The sequence below is a fragment of the Furipterus horrens genome, unplaced genomic scaffold (assembly GCF_987537825.1).
Source record: "Furipterus horrens unplaced genomic scaffold, mFurHor1.1.pri manual_scaffold_9, whole genome shotgun sequence".
Taxonomy (NCBI): Eukaryota; Metazoa; Chordata; class Mammalia; order Chiroptera; family Furipteridae; genus Furipterus; species Furipterus horrens.
The window spans coordinates 95153997-95170859 of record NW_028327179.1 but is presented as its reverse complement, the minus strand read 5'-3'; the positions used below and the strand labels follow the sequence as shown (position 1 = coordinate 95170859).

Here is a 16863-nt window from a genome sequence, read left to right as displayed (position 1 = left end):
GTGCCCTGCCAGGCTCAGAGGATGCTATGTGGCTGTTAGAGGAAACACCCTTGAATAAATAGTGCAGGATTAAGCTTAAAACAAAATCCCCCAGAAATGCAACTGCAAAGTCGAGGGGAGATGAAATGACAGCTTGCTGATGATTCATGGAGGAAAAAGAAGAGTTTTCTTCAAAGTGTCCAGTCTTCAGAAGGTAGAGATCATAAAGTAATAGAGGATAAACTCCAAAAGTAAAGCCATCCCTTTGTCTAAAGAGGAAGAGAGAGAGAGAGAGAGAGAGAAAAGAAGGAAAATTCTAGGCTAATAAATTCTTCCTAAATTAAGGCAAAAAGTGTCTTTGGACTAATACCCCCCAAACGGAATGCTGCACACCTGGAATTCACTCGTCTGGTCAGCCTTCTCCAAACCCAAACCCGGCTCCCAGAAGAGAAAAGTGGGTCTGTGGCCTGGGGTAATCACATGCATAAGAACGATAGGAAGAAAATGGAGGTCTTCTTGAGAGCATGAGAGCTATCTTTGCAGAAGACTTATGACATTTTTGTCTTGGGGACCTTAATGGAGTACCAGCCGCTGGCAGCCCCTTTAAGTCAAGAGTCTGGAGGGCTTTCTAGGAAGATGCGAAGTCAGGGTTAGAACTAAGCTCTGACCCCATAATGCACAGGAGGTGATTTCTATTTTTGTCTCCTGATCCCCCCTTGAGCCACATCCCACAAATTCTTCAAGACCCTTCAACTTCTGTCTTATCCTGGAAGTCCTCTGGCCCCTTCGTTCACCCTTGATCTGAACATCTACGACTGTTTGAACTCTGGGTTGAATGTGTTGATTGTATAATTATTATAACTGTCTTAATTTTCTTCTACTGGTTTCAAGGGCTACATATTCTGTTTGTCTCCCCCTCACTGCTGAGTAAAAATTATCCTGCTGATTCAGTAACAGACTAAGGATTTGGGAATTCTTGGTTTCATGGTTACTTAAAGACAGAGGGAAGGGGAAAGGAAGATCCAGACTGAGTTGCCCCAAGGCGGGAGAAAAGTCCCCAGCAGCAAGGAGGACGGCGTCCATCCCCAGGAACAAGCTAAGCTCTCTTCATCGAACAGGAGAAAACGAGTTATTGTGCATGTTGTGAATTCCCAGATTCCAAGTGCCCCACAAGTGCACAGGCTAAAACTGCTAGAACTGGCAAGCTATTCACCTTAAATAACAGGACTTGGAGATGGTATTTGCAGACTTCTGGTGGCTTGGTAATGACTCACTGTGTCTTTTTTCAGACAAGCTGAAGGTTTGGCAAGACTCTACCCCAGATGCGAGCCCCATTAGAACTTGTATCTGGTTTGCTTTGGAATAGGCAATTCACTCATCAGTTTCTTTCTTGAACCCATTCCCAAGAATTAGATCTCCACCCCAAGGGGCCCAGAAAAACGCTGCTGTCCACGATGCCCGATTTCAGACAGGCTCTTCCTCTCCCTGCTCAAAACCTTCCGTCTCTCCTTTTCATCTGCTGGATGAGTCAAAAGTCTGCCATGAATAATAACCTTTGGGTACTGGATTCCAGTTTTAAAATAGAAATGCAACTACAAAAGACATCTGGGGGACAACTGTGGACATTGGAATATGAACTAGACACAGGTGCTATTGGGACATTTCGTTCATTTCACTGGGTATAATAACAGCAATGTGGATTTGTAAATTCACTGATGTATTCAGAGTCACGAGATGTGCAATTAACCCTAAAGAGGTTCCCCCAAATCCAAACATTTTTCACAGGTAGACAGAGAGGCGAAAAAGAAGTAGTAAATATGAAAAAAACGTCAGCATTTGCTAAATTTGGACCGTGGGTCTATGAAGGTCCTCTGTTTCTTCAGAAGGACAGTGTTATAGATTTTCTCTCGGGAAAGACGACTCGGAAGTTTGTGTCTGATGTGGGCGGGACTACACAGTGGTGATTGTTGGCCCTCAGTGCCAAACTGCAGGGAACAGCTCTCACCAAGTGGCATTCAAGGGCCGGGCTGTCTGAGACTTTGTTTTCAGTCTGAAAGGTGAGTATATGGGTGTCTGTTGAACTTTTCTTTCAAATGTCATGAATGATTAAATTTTTTCATAATAAAAAACAGTATCCAGAGTCCTCAAAAAATTAAACATAGACTTATCACATGATCCAGCAATTCTACTTCTGGGTAAATAACCAAAAGAAGCGAAAGCAGGGACTTGCACAGATATTTGTACCCCCATGTTGACAGCAGCATTATTCCCAAGAGCCAAAGGGTGGAAGCAACCCAAGTGTCCACAGACAGATGAACAGATAAACAAATGTGGGATATATACAGGATGGAATATTACTGAGCCCTAAAAAAGGAGGAAATTCTGACACATGCTACAACATGGATGAACCTTGAGGACATTACGTTAAGGGAAGAAGTCAGCCACAAAACAACAAATACTGTATGATTGCACTTAAATGGGGCACCTGGAAGAGCCAGTTCACAGCAACAGAAAGCAGAGTAGTGGTTACTGACAGTGAGGGGAGGGAGTTTGTGTTTTCCTGGGTGCAGAGTTTCAGTGGCAGAAGCTGAGAGAGTTCTGGAGATAGATGGATGGTGGGGTTGGCTGCATAGCAATGACCATGTTACTGAAGGCTATAAACGTCTACACTTAAAAATGGTTCAAATGGTAAATTTTATGTTATGTATGTTTTACCACCATAAAAAAATTTTCATAATAAGGAGATGAAAGAAATGAATTAGAAACATTAATAGTAAACTACGTTGGCCTGGCCTCCATGGTCACCCGGCTCTGCCAAGTGCTCCCCGCCTTGTACACACCCACACCGCCCGGCCTCGCTCTGCCTTTCCTCTCGCTAATCCCGCCCTCTGAACTTCCTCTGCCTCCTTTCCCACCTGCCAAATCCCCTCCATTTGGGGAGTCAAGTGCAGATGCCATCTTGTTTTTAAAACCCTTCCCAACTCTTCTAACCAGAGCGACCCTTTCCTTCTCTGATTCCTGCAGTGTTTTGCCTGTATTCTCCATAAATGATTATTTGCTCCTACAAACAAAATCAACGCTCGGATACTGGCCAAGGCTGAGTTCACTGCGTATATCATTCATCCGAGAGTCCCTGCAGAGGTACAGGAGCATAAATTTTCCTCCAAAGAAATATGTCCCTTAGAAAGGTTATGGGTAACATGGGATTGGGAGCTAAAGGTCAGAGCTGAGAAATTATGATCCTTACTCTCATTCCCAAGTTAAACATAAAATTTCTAACCATATGTCACCTCAGGACGGGTCAGGCAGTTTGAGAATGTCTAGCTTTGAAAACCCAAATGCAAGGTAAGCCAAATCGTAGAATGTAACACGTGTCCTTAAACTCCTACTAGGGTACCCATCAGTCCCCTGTGAGAGCTGGGAACGAGGCTGGCCCCTCTGAAGACAGAGAGAGCAGGCAGAGAGCGCTGGTCCCCCCAACAAGTAAAAATCACTTGGTTCTGAGTGGGAGCTGATCCCTCCAAATCCACAGTCGAGTATTTTTGTGGAATAGGATACAGTACATGGGAACACAAAGAAGTATGTGTCACTTGAGAACAGAAGCTTCTTCACAGCAGCAAAGTGTGCAGCTGGGCCTTAGAAGCCCACAGTGCATATCATCATGCCTCACAGGTAACCACTTCCTGATTCAAAAGAACCTCTGCACCCCTATGTTCATAGCAGCGCTATTTACAATGGCCAAGTGCTGGCAACAGCCTAAGTGCCCATCAGTAGACGAGCGGACCAGAAAACTGTGGTACGTTTACACAATGGAGTACTATGCAGCAGAGAGAAAGAAGGCACCATTACCTCTTTGCAACAGCATGGGTGGAACTGGAGACTATGCTAAGTGAAATAAACCAGGCAGTGAAAGACAAATACCATATGATCTCACTTACAGGAGGAATCTAATGAACGAAATAAACTAATGAGCAAAACAGAACCAGAGACATGGAAACAGGAAATAGACTGATGGTGACCAGAGGAAAGGGGGTTAGAGGGGAATGGTGGAAAGAAAGGGGGGGGGATTAATCAAAGAACATGTATGAATGACCCATGGACATGGACAACGGGGTGGGGACTGACTATGGAGCGGGTGGGTGGGCTGGGCAGGGGAGGGTAAAGGCGGAAAAATTGGGACAACTGTAATAGAATAAGCAAGAATAAAAAAAAACATATCAAAAGAAAAGAAAAGTATTGCCCCAAAAACCCAGGAAAGAAGGAGGTTCACAGAAAGAGAAACCGCGGTTTACCCTTTCCCTCAATTTTGGCCTGCCCGCTCTCGCTCTTGCCTTTAAGCCTAAATGATTTTCTCTTCTTTTCTGGAAGGGAATTTTAACTGGAAAGGAAATGGATTTTTAGCGCTTGAAGGATTTCTAGGTGAGAAGCGAAAATGCCCCTCAGTAGTAATTGCCTGGGCCGGGAACAAGATGTTTCCCAGGCACGCGCTTGGTCCCTGAAGGCTGCTCTCTATCACATACTGCTCAGTTCCCACGGCAGCGTAGTTTTTGTTGTTGCTGTTTCCTTGTTTGTTTTTTAAAGAGAGACTCTCTCCACTTTTGTAGAGATCCCAGGCAGGTCACTGAGGTGCTCGTGAGAGTCACCCCTGCTGGACACCTCCTTTCTCCCCCCAAGTCTCCGAACAAGCCCCTGTTCAGACCCAAAGGCTTCCGGTAAAACCAGAGACCCTGCACGATGTTCTCCATTCACACTCTTAGACACTCCCCCAGGTGAATGTCTTTGACACTGATCAAGGGCAGGTTTGAAAGTACAGGGGACTGGCCCTCTCTTGATGACTTTGATTGCGTGGTGCTGCCTAGCGACAGCGGGTCTAATTGGTGTGCTCGCGTGTTTTTCTTGGCTAATCAGAGACAAGCTACTAGGACTAGCCGGGCCCCCCTCCCCCAACTCACAAATAACCCCAGGCTCTGAGTGGCGAATGCTAACAGCTCTCACTACTGTTGCTATGCTATGTTAACTTGTGTACAGATGCTCCTTCCGTTTTCCATTAGGCTGTATAAATGGAAGTCCAGGCCTGGAGATGACCTAGTTTCAAAACCAATTTACTAGAGAGACCACTCCATGGGTCCAGGAGGGGCTGTTAGGCGAGCGGCTCTGATGTCCTCGCCATGGCAGGCTGGTAATAGAGGAACAGATACTCTTCCCCTCTCCGTAATACATTACCCATGTAATTGACAGAGCGCCCAGGAGAGCTACATATTTTTTCTTTTTTTTACTATGGATTTTCTACTTATACCTCCAGGGCCATGGAAGAGGAGCTGTATCAGGGAAAAGTGATAAACCTGCTGGCATGTTTCTACTGATTGTGGGGTCAGGGCAAGGAGTTTGTCTGCAGAGTAAAGAAACCCAAGAAGACCCAGTTCCTAGACCTGTTGATCAAAGCATGGGGAAATCACACCAGACTCAGCTGGACTCGGGGAAGCAGGAGAATCAAGTAATTCCTCTCTGGGGCCGGCAGGAAGTGCCATAGGTCAGACCAGCTTTTGGACTGTCCCAGGACACTGATGTGTATCTGTTTGCAGAAATGGTATATTTACACCATCTCATCATCGTCATCGGCAGCCGTCCGTCTCGAGAGACGATGGTGTAGCTTCTTAAGAGTCTATCTGCACCGCCGAGAATGGCTGTGCAGTCCGACTCGGGAGTGACACGGTATCTGTCTCCTCCCGTGTTGAATCGACATCTTGCGATGACGCTGGAGTGTCCTCTCCAGTGGAGCTGAAGCTACAGAGCCTGGGCAGGGTGATATGGAGGGTCTGCTGTTGCCCATGCAGCAGACCCCCCCTCTCTTCGCAGCTGAACGGTCCAAGGGAAAGACGGAGTCAATACAGCTTGGCTTCAGGTGCGCCGCAGGAGTTGCCGGTGTTGACTACAACGTCAAACCGCCTTAGGGACTCCGGCTCCGGATTTTCTGTCGGGGTTTACTCCCTTAGCCTTTCCCCTGAAGAGGTATGCCGCAAGGCAGCGGAGGTTTTTTGGAGTAGAGTTTTCCTTCTCTTTTACACCATCTGCAAGTCTGCTTTTTTTTTTATTTGAAGGAAAGATATCATGTATATAAAATATCCAGTAATCAGCATACAAATTAGTATTAGTAAATACAACAGCTGCTATACTACTTACCATCTCAAATTAACATTTTTTCCTACTTTATTGCGCTATAGTTGAAAATTTAAAATTTATTTAATGCATACACTTGATTTGAGGTACGCATGCATTGTGAAATATTTACCACAATCAAGGGAATTACCACGTCCCTCATCTCACATTGCCCTTTGTTTGCGGTGAGAACACTTAAGCTCTACCCTTTCAGCAGATTTCAAATATACGGTCACTTTGTACATTAGGTTTCCCGAACTTATTTATCTTGCATAACTGAAAATTTGTATCACTTGACCAAAATCCCCCCATAAGCCTCTCCCCCCAGCTCCTAGTAACCACCACTCCCTATTTCTACAAGTTTGCATATTTTAGATTTTAATATGTAAGTGCAGTCAAAAAATATATGCGCCTTTCTGACTGACTTATTTCATTCGGTATTACACCCTTCAGAATCCTCCATGTAGTCTCAAAAAGCAGATTTTCCATATATATGTGTGTACACATACAATGGACTCTTCTTCAGCCTTAAAAAAGAAATATACATTTAAATAATATGTAAAAAATATGCCATATTTATGCAGTAAAAAGTAAATAAGTGTCTATGTGTACATACCACATCTCTTTTATCCATTCGTCTTTTAACAGATGTTAAGGCTGTTTGTATTTCTCGACTGTCGTAAATAATGCTGAAACGAATGTGCACGTGCAGCTATCTCTTTGGGACGCTGATTTCATCTCCTTTGGAAAAATACCCAGAAGTGGGATTGCTGGATCACACGGTAGTTCTAGTTTTAATTTTTTGAGGAACCTCCATACTGTTTTCCATCAAGGCCGCGCCAACGGAAACATCTGTAAGTCTGAATGGGACTTCCAAGAACCCAGGGTGTTTTGTTTGTGTAGATATTCAGAAATGAGTGGAAGTCCAGCTGACTCCTCCGTAAAGTCCCAGCATTGTCAGACTGCCCCAGCACAACCAGGCAGGTGAAAACTATCGCTCGCCCAGGCTGCCACGGGCTGTGGGGAAAGTTAATGCCAACCTGAACTAGTTATTACTCTGGTCCTTTTCCACTAACTCTTCAACCATTTCTAGGACTGGGTTTTGAGTATCATGGAAGGTCCTTCTGGTTGGCAGGAAGAGGCTTGGGGAGGGAGCACAACCACCTCAGCGGGAAGAATCTGCTTCCTTGTTGCTTAATTGCACATGAATCGTTTAAAGCAGCAAGAATATTTTTCACCTGGAGAGAAGCAGGTGACTATGAGTTCACAGTTATGCTCATAGCATATCAGGTGATTGTATTAGCAAGACCCTCGTTAAAGTAGAAAGGCATGCGTACCATTTTGCTCTGATTGGAGTCTCCAATCAAAGCCCATTGTCCTTTATAAGATTACAAAGGGTCTTAATATCTGAGAGGGAGGGATTGTTATTTTTTATTGTTAAAATAATTAATCACATATTTACTAAAAAAAAGAGAAGAAGAAGAATATATGAAAGGGTGAAGCGGGAAAGCTTGTATGAATGAACCATGGGTATGGACTTGGGGGTGATTGCTGGGGGAGGGGGATACTGGGTGGAGGGGAGTAAAGGGGAGAAAATTGAAACTATTGTAACAATATAATCGATAAAATATATTTAAAAAAAGAAAAAAGCCGGATCGTTCAGGCAACACCAGGAAGGCAGTTCAGGGGTGAGTTCTTCCTGATGACCTACTATGAGCCTGGCATTGTACCAGGTACCGTACAGGAGCCAAAGACACACCTGAGCTGCTTGCTGCTCCTCTCTGGGAATTTTTGTGGTCACCTGATAGACATTCACGCTGAAATAATAGTATTTAAACCCGTGAACCAAAGGGTCGCTGATTTGATTCCCAGTCAGGGTTGCGTGCGGGCCAGGTCCCCAGTTGGAGCAACCACACATTGATGTTTTTCTCCCTCTCTTTTTCCCTCCCTTCCCCTCTCTGTAAAAATAAATAAATAGAATCTTGAAAAAAAAAACTGTTATGGGATAAACTTTAAAAAAAAAAGTATTTGAGTAAGGAAAACTGGTTCACTAGCAGAAATGTCCTATGGAAGTCATACTGATACACCCAAATGCCTCCTAAGACACAACCTTACAGCCAGAAAGCACGCCCCCCGAAGCATCAGCTGACGAAATGCTAAGGGAGTGTGGGGTTCGGTCATCTCAGCAAGGAACCACAGGTATGGGGGAGAAGGTAGTAAAACAGCAGGTAGGTGGGGAGCAAAGAACGGGTTCCCTGTAGAAGTGGCCAGCAGGGTGACCACAGGGGATGGGGGAAGAACGGCATGGGTTTTGGGTTGTGTGACAGAAGACAGAGCCAGAGTGGGCGGATGAGAGGCCCCCAAATAGAACTGCGTGGGCGAGCCATGTGGTGATGGGAGACAAATGTCAGGCCACGGGGAAATGCAGCAGGAGGAGGTGGGCGGGCAGACACGGTCCACGCCACCAGGTGACAGCAATGGAGTGAATATGAGAAGGCTCAACACCCCCTTTGTTAAAAGGGGGTCTGCTAAATTTAGCTTCTCATCAGGGAACCCTTTGAAGTCTTGGTTGACAGTGCCCTACGCCAAGATGGGCGTGAGGAGGGATTCATCTGTCCCGAAACCCGTTTTAGGCAGGGACACATGCTATTCTGTAATTTACTTCTGACCTAGTTAGATTAACTGGAAATAAAATTTGGATCTCTAGGAACTCAGAGGCAGGAGCCGGATTTTGTCTCCTGACTGTAATAAGTTAGGAGGAGTTGAGGGGATTCCAAACTCTCTTTTTTCTTAAGCCGAGTATTTCAGTTTCCTTATCTGTGGAATAATATGTAGCACGTACTTGAATTCTGGAGTTATTGTAAAAATAAAAAGAGATGGTACATGTAAGGTGTTTAGCCTGACACATAGTCGTCGTCGGCAGCCGTCCGTCTCGAGAGACGATGGTGTAGCTTCTTAAGAGTCTATCTGCACTGCCGAGAATGGCTGTGCAGTCCGACTCGGGAGTGACACGGTATCTGTCTCCTCCCGTGTTGAATCGACATCTTGTGATGACGCTGGAGTGTCCTTTCCAGTGAAGCTGAAGCTACAGAGCCTGGGCAGGGTGATATGGAGGGTCTGCTGTTGCCCATCCAGCAGACCCCCCCTCTCTTCGCAGCTGAAGGGTCCAAGGGAAAGACGGAGTCAATACAGCTTGGCTTCAGGTGCGCCGCAGGAGTTGCCGGTGTTGACTACAATGTCAAACCGCCTTAGGGACTCCGGCTCCGGATTTTCTGTCGGGGTTTACTCCCTTAGCCTTTCCCCTGAAGAGGTATGCCGCAAGGCAGCGGAGGTTTTTTGGAGTCAGAGTTTTCCTTCTCTGATGTGCCCTGACTGGAAGATCGAACCAGCGACACTTAGCTCGCAGGCCGACGCTCAATCCACTGAGCCAAACCAGCCAGGGCCTCCTGACACATAGTAAATGCTCGATAAAACAATACAAATGTGATCTAAGCGTCCTTCCACTCTAATATTGCGAGGTCCTATGAGTTTTGTCAAAACTAGGTTGAGCTCCCTGCACAGTAGGAGGACAGTGAATGCCCTAAATTGCACGCAAAGTTCAGGTCGTAGATGTGCCTGCCTAGCTCAGGGCCTACAAGGACCTCCCTCACAGCTACACCCACGTGGATTCTAAGGAGCATCCCACCCTCCTGGCAGAGCTGACTGATCTGACTCAAGCTAGGACATTAACTTCTTCCTCCTGGGATTTTGAAATTTGGGGCAGACATAAAGACTGGGGTTAATGGAACTGAGTCAGGAAGAAGACCCTCCCCCTTACCCCACCCAAAAACACATACACACACACACTCCAGCTGCAGAACACCTGGTTCCTGCCTGGTTCCAGCCCTGATCTTCCCTCGGTGCTCACCTCCCAGTCAGCTCCATGAGCCTCCCCAGTGGCCTGCTCTGTTGTTTACATTAGCCAAAGCAGATAGATCTCCACTGCCTGCAAAGGACAGACCCACTGTGCACATGTCTATGCGTACTATCGCATTATTGGGAAAGAAGACCCATGGTTTTCATAATAGCTTCACAGAATTCTTAACTTCCCCCCCAGAATAATTAAAACCCAAGATACTAGACCTTCAGGTAATAAGGAAACGGAGAGGTGGCTCCCTGGAGAGCAAAAGGAGCACACAATTTGAGTCCCTGCAGAGCCAAGTCCCTTCGAGTGGATTTTAATGCTTTTGACTTCCCCAGCGTTTCAGAGTTCAGGGAACGGTGCTGAGGTTCCCGAGACGTCTCCAAACACCCTCTGTACTAGGATGTCACCAATAAGGAGATAAGATTTTTAATCAAGTCATCACCCAGGAGAGAAAGGAGCTGAAGGAAGAAACAGAGAAGGCTAATTATATCCACAACAATTCCAAGCCAAGAAGAAGGGAGCAAAATTTCAAAACCACCCCAGTGCCTCAAGGGGCCACCCGTTCACGGGGCTCAAGGTTCCTGGTCCTTCTAACATGATGCATGGATGCTGAAAGGTACTCAAAGGTGGAGGAATGTTCTGGCAAGTCCAGAGACTCAAAGAAAATCTTGTCATCATTATGTTGGGTAATGAGTTTAAAATTACAAATGAATAAATAAAAGGCCCCAGAAGAAGAGTCCAATCTTCTTTGCAATACAGCGGAGCCCAGGTGAGGCCCAAGGGGGAGTGGGAAGAGTTTTTCAGCAGGGGGTGGTGGACAAGAAAGGGACTAGCTTCTAATCTGTCAGGGAGTTGTCTTCTTGCAGTGATGGGAGTGGGGCTGGGAAACTGATAAAGGCTGTTTCTAGACTCCCCTCGGTCAGGGAAAGGGTGTTTCTAGACTCCCCTCAGTCAGGGATCATGAAGACCAGTGGTGGCCCAGGAATAACCAAGTTCTAACGCCATTAGTAGGGTTTATGCCTTGGTACAGGGCTGAGAAGAAGCAGGACAGATGGGTAGGGCTGGATAACAACGTGTGGTTGACCACCTAACAATAAGGGTTATTTGAAACACTGTTTGCTAACAGTTAAGTGAGTGCTAATGGTAGTGCCTTTGGAACCTGGAAGTCTGCTTCCCCTACTTACTCTAAAACATGAATTACTTATAAATGAGTTCGAGGTTATATGTAATATGAGTCTAATTTTTTTTCATGTAAATGTTTATATAAAAAGTACAAATGGCTGGGTGGAGTGGAGGATCTCTGCTCATCCAAATTGTGCTTATATAAAGTCATCTACTTGGGTGGGACGATGGCCCTAGAGGGGACTGTCTGATGGGAGGGACCCTAATTATGTAGATAAATAGAAATCAAGGGATCTAGTTTAACTTTAAGGGCTGACCTTGCACCATGTTATTCTATTCCAGTGATGAACAAATTGCACATACTGAAGATGGGGCAGAATAAAGGAATCTGAAACATCAGGAACAGGGTCATAAGAGTTATACTAAAAAATATGAAAAGTAGGGAAAGGGTTCTCTTTATGGTGGAAAAAATTAAGGGGAGGGCTTTTTTGAAAACCTATATAGATTTAAGTTAGGCCCTGGCTGGTGTGGCTCAGTGGATTGAGCACTGACCTGTGAACCAAAGGGTCACCCATTCCATTCCCAGTCAGGGCGCATGCCTGGGTTGCTGGTCAGGTTCCCAGCTGAAGACGCACGAGAGGCAACCACATATCAATGTTTCTCTCCCTCTCTTTCTCCCTCCCTTCCCCTCTCTGTAAAAATAAATAAATAAAATCTCTAAAAATTTTAAGTTAGGATAGTCACTTGGAGTAAAGAATGCTTTGAGCTTAATTCTGAATCCAGGGCTTCACAACAAACTTAGAAAGAAGGTTTGGATCATCTGGGAACAAATACTTGTGGAGAGAGCAACGTAAGAGTCCCGGCTAATCCACAGGGAGGATGAGCAGACTAATTATGTCTGATGGATTTCCACACTGCATAGATTATCAAAATACTAGGTTATCTGTGAGATCTTCAGTAGACTTTGACCACAGAAAGTGGTGAGAAAATATTTCAAAACATAGAAGCATACAACTTAATAGAAAAACAAAACCAAATAACCCACTTTAAAATAGGCAAAGCAGCTATATAGGCATTTTCCCCAAAAAGACATACAGATGGCCAACAGGTACATAAATAAGTGCTCAACATCACTAAACATCAGGGAAATGCACATCAAAACCACAATGACTTATCAACTCATACATGTTAGGGTGTCTGTTATCAATAAGACAAGAAGGGAACAAGTGCTGGTGAGGAAGTAGAGGAAAGGGAACCCTCGTGCACTGTTGGTGGGAATGTGAGCTGGTGTGGCCACTTGTGGAAACAGTATGGCGGGTCCTCAAGACATTAAAAATACAACCACCACACGAACCAGCGTTTCTACTTCTGAGTCAAAGGAAATGAAATCATCATTCACAATAGGCAAGGTATGGAAACAAACCAAGTGTCTGTGGAGTGACAGATGGATAAAGAAAACACGGTGCACGTAGATGTATATACAATGGAATAGTATTCAGCTTTAAAGAAGAAGGGAATGCTGTCACGTGCAACAGTGTGGCTGAAACTGGAGGATGGTATGCTAAGTGAAGCAAGCCAGACAAAAGAAAGAATAATTCTGCATGGTATCACTTATATGTGAAATCTGAAAACAAAACAAAACAAACAAAGCAAAACCAACAACAAAATAAAGTTGAACTCACAGAAACAGGGAGTAGAAAAGTGGTTGCCGGGGTCTTGGGGCTGGGGAAATTGAGAAAAGACCTGAGGCCCTAATGTGTGTCATGGTGACAGCAGTGGATAACAGAATATTGTATAATTGAAATTTGCTGAGATAGAAGAAGTTAAATGTTCTCACGCACACACCAAAAGGTAGATGTGGGAGGTGATGGATGAAGTTGTTAATTCGATGGGGGAATCCTTTCACAATGTATATGTATATCAAATCATCACGTGGTATACTTTATGTACTTCTTATAATTTTATTATAAAAATTAGTTTTAAAGTGTAAATAAATTATTTTTTCCAATGAAGCTGGGGGAAAATTACCCCCCCCCAAAAAAAACAATGGGAAGACAAATAACTCTGCTGATGAACAGTCTCCTCTATACGTTAAAATTAAAAGCAGTTCCAAGAGTTCAAAGCCAGTGGGAACTCAAGCCCAGCAGAGGCATCAGTGGCAGCCAAGGATGCCAGATCACACTGGCTGCAGCCACGTTGGCCCATGCACAGGCACAGCCTGGGGCAGAAATGTCCATTTGCTTTCCACGTTTCCACGTTTCCAAGGGGCGTGGGGGGTAAGGATACAGTAGGGATGGTAAAGGTCCCTGAGCGGAAGTCAGGGGGCGTCTGTGCATTCACAGTGGCAGATGTCACTGAGGTGCCTACACATCTCAAGAGACTCCAGTGACGTGGAGCTAGTGAGAAAGGCTAGTCTACTACCTGGCATGGCCAAGGCAATGTATTAGTGTTGTTTTTCCCTTGTTGTTACACAGGCATTAACACTCATAAAGTGATTATTTTTAAATTGCCCTTCTTCTGAAAAAATATTCCATTAAAGGAAGCCATCTGCTAATGCTGATAATGGATGAGAAGAGGTCTTAGAAAGAGGTATTTTGTCTGAAATTAAAAGTGGAATGTTGAATCTGGCGGCAGATCAGACATGTGAAATAAACAAGTTCACTTACAGGGACCAGGGAGATGAGAAAATACAACTTATGAGTGTTCCAGCCAGTGCAAAAGCTGTGATTTATGGGTGAATTTTTAATAATGGAGCAATGTTCACAAATGGGTAGACTTGAAAAGGTCTTAGAACCTGTCCCTTAAACATCCCCTGAGACTGTCAGCGATGCAGGGAGGGTAGACTTTGGCATTTCCCAGAATCCCAGAGCCTTGAACGGTGCCTGGCACGCAGGAGGTTGAGAGGCAGGCAATGGCCACGGCGGGTCATGCCTACTGCTTCATACTGAGGAATTTGGATATTGATCAAAGGGCAATAGGGTGATTTTGGACATTCTTACACAAAGTAGTTACATATATGATCTGGTTTCTGTTTTAAAAGGTCGCTCGGGCTGCTCTGGGGAACAGATGTGATCGGAAGAGCACTGGCAGAACAGACCAGGTATCCCTAGGGAGAAGGCTATTGGAAGAGACCAAGCGAGGATCACCATGGCCCGACCTTGTGGGCATTCGATTGGTTCAAGGATAAACTGGAGACTAGAGCCAGTAGATTTCCTGATGGACTGGGCGTGGGATCGAGGAAAAAGGGATCGAGCATAATCTGAGGCATAGGGTGGAGGGTGGAACCATTTAGTGAGACAGGAAGGATAAGAGGGACCTGGGTGAGGGGAGGAGAACCCAGTTCCGTCGGGGCAAGTACAGTCTGAGATAAGTATGGACATTGTGTGGAGACGGCAATTAGACACCAATTAGATAGCAGAGGGCATCTGACCCTGGCACTCTGAGAGCCCAGTAGGGCTGGAGATTTAAATTTAGTGTGAATAGGGGAGTGCCTGCGGCCAAGATGGAATACAGGAGTGTAAACGCACCCGGTTCCCCTCAGTTACAAAAGAAAACGTATGATGCTCGTGGACCAACAGGAAGAATCTGAATTGTAATTGTCCTAAGACATGAAAGCCCCTCCTACACTTGCCAACCTATCCTCATAAGCTGAAAACTCAAAGAAGTGGTTAGGGTTGTTTTTTGAACACTGGGAATGTTGGCTAGTAAGGCCCCCGTTTTCTTGGTTCACTTAAATATAGCTGAGACTCACTATGTCTTCAATAAGGCAAGGTTAGAGGGACAGCTGGAAGGAAGGAAAGGAAACAAATAGACCTTTAAAACAATGATTTATAGAAAGAAGTATCTGATGCTTGGGCAAGAAAAGGGAGAAATAAGAAAAATGCAAGTTGCTCTTCTAAGGAAGGAAAATCCACACAACACTAGCTCCCTGACAAACCAGAGGTGGCACAGGAAAATCAAGTTGAAATTACTTCCTCGAATGGAAAGGACTACAGGGCAAGAGCCTACATCTTTATTCAGAGTGGGAGGCTGGACTCGTCCATTTCTAGCTGGAAGAACTTGAAAACTACAAGCAAAGCCAGAGAGGAAAACCAGGAGAAGCCATTGCTGAATGAACCACAACACTCAGATCGGGGTAGGGGTGGGGCACAGCACAGTCACAAGGATGTTCCACTTCCCTTGTCCACCTGGCCACACTCACTGGATACGAGTGGGTAGTGAAGCAAGCGCATGAAAGAAAATGCTGTGCACGCGTGTAAGACGTGGATTGTGGAATAGGGGGTGCAGGGCAGGGAGACAGGGACGGATACGTCCCTAGGGGCTCCGCAGCCACACGTTAGCCTCTGTATACCCAGCGACAGGTCTGCTTTCTTCTAGATGTATATCTGAGCTGGAAATTTCCTGACAGACAGCAAGGTATCCGTTTCTGTGCCTCTAAAATGCAGCGGAAGAAACACACTGAGGTGTCTTCATTCACAATGCCATGGTAAGCTGAAACAGGTAGCTGTAGCTGAGGACGATGACAGCTTGTGTGAATAATTGTCTTAAGGATCAGGATGATGTGCTTTCAATTAACATTTGCCTGCAGAAAGGCACAGAATCCTCCCTCAAGTGAACACACACAAATATGCGCACAACAACAATAATAATAACAGTCGGATTTTTACTATTAAAAGGAAAAAAGACATATAATTCTTTTTTAAAGTTTAATCAAAACAATGAGACTGTATATAGCTCTTGAATAACCTTAGTAGTCCATAACGTATTCGAGGTAGGGGAGGAGCTTGGTAAAATTGTATGTTCCCGTTAGAAAGGGAAAACCACTAATAACCTACAAAGTTTTGATGCAAAACCCACCAAGTTTAGATATTACAAAGGGGAGGATGAGAGATATTTTCTAAAGGTGCAGAAAAGTTCCTACAATTTAATATCAGTAAGATGGGGTTCTCTATTCAATTGCCTTAGAAAGGTCTTCTCTCACACACACACACACACACACACACAAATATGACTGAAAGATTGAGCCATTGAGTCATTCCCAATGCTTTGCTATCAATCTAAAACATTCAGCTACGTCAGATGCCCAGAGTTTTGTGCACCACCAACAGTTATTGACACACAGGGTACAGAAAAGTAGGTTTTCAGTTGTTCATGTGGAAAATAATACAATAATTAATAAATCATAATCCAAGAGTAAACTCTGTGTTTCACGTACTCACACCTGTAAACCTACTTCTGCCCCATCCTGAGGTGATTAGCACAAATGTATGAAGAATTGAGTCAAGGAGATCCCAAAATATACATCTGGGCCTGAAAATTCTGTCATTGAAATATGCATTAATTTTTTTTTATTATAGTATAGTTGACATACAATATTATATTAGTTTTGGGTTAAAATATGCATTTTGATATTCCACTGAATTTTTTTCAGTTATATTTTGGAGCAGGGCCGGAGCGCGAGGCAACTTTTTTTTTTTTTCTTTTTTTTTTTTTCGCGACTGTCTGAAACGTCTATAACCTTGCTCTGTGTGCAGCAGAGCGAGGCCTCAAACCCTTTCAGGATGCTCTCGCAAGCACTGCAGGAATGCATCGGGTCACCGCAGACCCATGCACGCTGGAGGCTTGCAGGCGAGGCAACTTATTAGTCTATAGCTAGAGAAGTAAGAATAGATGGCTAGCAAAAGTTATCCAATGTGAAATTC

The 16863-nt window shown here is 44.7% G+C and overlaps 1 protein-coding gene and 1 non-coding gene across 2 annotated transcripts in view; both read right to left on the bottom strand.

Annotated features, from left to right (window-relative positions):
• The window catches only part of TMEM178B (transmembrane protein 178B), a 320684-nt gene that overhangs the window by 60915 nt on the left and 242906 nt on the right, over window positions 1-16863 (bottom strand). The gene's annotated exons all lie outside the window — the stretch shown is intronic.
• LOC150002231 (small nucleolar RNA SNORA9) lies at window positions 16658-16789 on the bottom strand. Its single transcript, XR_016513217.1, has one exon. It is a non-coding gene; the product is annotated as a small nucleolar RNA SNORA9 (small nucleolar RNA).